Source organism: Diaphorina citri, unplaced genomic scaffold (genome assembly GCF_000475195.1).
Source record: "Diaphorina citri unplaced genomic scaffold, Diaci psyllid genome assembly version 1.1 scaffold2600, whole genome shotgun sequence".
NCBI lineage: Eukaryota > Metazoa > Arthropoda > Insecta > Hemiptera > Psyllidae > Diaphorina > Diaphorina citri.
The window spans coordinates 22,755-25,663 of record NW_007380018.1 but is presented as its reverse complement, the minus strand read 5'-3'; positions in this window follow the sequence as shown (position 1 = coordinate 25,663).

The following is a 2,909-nucleotide window of genomic DNA, read 5'->3' as shown; positions in this document are numbered from 1 at the left end:
GAGAGAGAGAGAGAGAGAGAGAGAAAGAGAGAGAGGGAGAGAAAGAGAGAGAGAGAGAGAGAGAGAGAGAGAGAGAAAGAGAGAGAGGGAGAGAGAGGGAGAAAAAGAGAGAGAAAGAGAGCGAGAGAGAGAGAGAGAGAGAAAGAGAGAGAGAAAGAAAGAGAGAGAGATGATTTTCCTTCTCAATGCCTGGCATGTCACAATGTTTATATTTCCACTTAAAAACATTCCTTGTGTCTCTCTTTATTTGAAAAATAAGAAGACGACGAAGAAGAAGGAGGAGGTGGAGGAGGAGGATGAGGAAGAGGAGAAGAAGGAGGAGGTGGAGGAGGAGGATGAGGCGGCGGAGGAGGAAGAGGAGGAGGAAGAAGAAGAAGATGAAGGAGGAGGAGGAGGAGGAGGAGGAGGAGAAGAAGAAGAATTAGGGAAAAAACCTTCTCTTTTCCACTTTTCGTTTCAATCTATTTCTCTTAACTTCTGTTTTCCTCCTTCTTCCTTCTTCTTTTCCTAGCCTACTTTTTATTTTTTCCTTCCTCTGATGCTTCCTCTTGTTCATCTCCTTCTCGTTTTCCTTCCCTTCCGCCTTCTTCTTTTCTTCCGATTTATCTGTTCTGTTACCTTCTCAGCCATGTCATATAAATGCGCATAGCGACCGGTGCCAGCATGTAGGTAAACATGTTTCGTTTTCTGATATCTGTTGGGGTTCAATATCCTCAAATAAAATGGGTTCACAATGTTCTACCGTCATAACATCAAATTTGCTACGGAGTACCATATTTGTTATTAATGGAACATGGGAGACCGATGGCGGCTGTGGTCAGGCAAAACTAGAACCCGTTAGATGGAAGAAGTTCTGGTTGGTGCGGAAAGCTCACTACGTAAGAATTACTACGTAAGAATCATCGATCAGAGGACCGAAGAGCTCACTCGAGAAAAAGGCCTTCTCTGAGGCCCTTTGATGGCCCAAACAAGGACTTTACCTTCGTGTATTGAAACAACGCCAACGTAGGTACAAAATTTCATCAAAATCGGTCAAACCGTGGGAAAGTTATAGCGGAACAAAGAGACAAAAATGCAAACGCCTTGTACCAAATTTCATCGAAAAACAGCTAAAAACCATTGCGAAATCCGTCGAAATAAAACCTCGAATAAAATCAATATTTTATGCATCTGTTTTGTTCAGTTGCTGCATAACTACCACCCGCTGGCTCAGTAGTTTCTAAATCCGCCGTAAGGGAACTCAGTCCCCCCGGGGCGGTAGGTAATTATGATCAAACCTGCCTGGTAGGTAGAAGTCTGCTGGTAGGTATAGGTACTATAGGTAGGCTTCAAAAAGGTTTTAACCCTTTCACCCCGCCGACATATTTTAGGAAAAATCTTTCAATTTTTCTGATCAGGCATTATTATTTGGGCTATAAATGAGGACTCTACAAAGTTTCATGTCCTCCTAGGACTACTGAACAAAAATAGATATGGAGACAAAACCAGACAGGTTGGCCAAGTGAATTTTACTGACGTCTTAGATCACAAAAGAAACATTTGAAAACACTGAGAACGGAATTTTCGAGAGGTCTGGAATGATAAATTCCATTTTGAAAATATGATTCTGTGGGACGTATTGTCCCTTTAGGGGTGAAAGGGTTAAACCCCTGATCCACACAGAAGCGCGTGTAGAAGAAAGTACCTATTTACCTAACTAGGGTAAGTGTACCATTTATTCGCCCACCTAAAAAACGTACCATTTATTGGCCCACCTGCCCACATTTATTTTTATCAATTTTTCTGATCAGGCATTATTATTTGGGCTATAAATGAGGACTCTACAAAGTTTCATGTCCTCCTAGGACTACTGAACAAAAATAGATATGGAGACAAAACCAGACAGGTTGGCCAAGTGAATTTTACTGACGTCTTAGATCACAAAAGAAACATTTGAAAACACTGAGAACGGAATTTTCGAGAGGTCTGGAATGATAAATTCCATTTTGAAAATATGATTCTGTGGGACGTATTGTCCCTTTAGGGGTGAAAGGGTTAAACCCCTGATCCACACAGAAGCGCGTGTAGAAGAAAGTACCTATTTACCTAACTAGGGTAAGTGTACCATTTATTCGCCCACCTAAAAAACGTACCATTTATTGGCCCACCTGCCCACATTTATTTTTATAATTTTTACTTTCCTTATCCTATAGGAAGGAAAGTAATGTAATCGGGTCAAATTTTTTTGTTTTTTTTTTTTTTTTTTTTTTTTTTTTTTTTTTTTTTTTTTTTTAAGAGGTTTGACAGAGGGAACTTTAACTGCTATGGTCTTATCGTCCCGAAATCGAGGAGAGAAGGAAGACAGGATAGGAGAAAGCCAGCCGTTTCCGAGAACGAACATTATCCCATCAGGATAAAATCCGCCCCGGGCGGGAATCGAACCCGCGGCCTAGCGCTTACAAGGCAGACGCACTACCAACTAAGCTAACTAGGCTGGCTATTCTTTCTTTGTATAAATCTCCTCCTTCCTGTAAAAACAACTGAGCCCTTGTGAAAAATTAAGTGCCCTGGAAAAGCCATTGCGTCAAGATAAAAGCACACTTACCTAGACATACCTATCTGTAAACATAAAAACATAGGTAGGTACACCTGTAACATAAACAATGAAACATATAATATATAATAACAATAACATTATGTAGGTAACTATATGATGTTTTATGTAGGTAAAATGTACAATCGGACTTGGATTGAGGACGCCCTTGTGAAAAATTAAGTGCCCTGGAAAAGCCATTGCGTCAAGATAAAAGCACACTTACCTAGACATACCTATCTGTAAACATAAAGCGCGGCCTAGCGCTTACAAGGCAGACGCACTACCAACTAAGCTAACTAGGCTGGCTATTCTTTCTTTGTATAAATCTCCTCCT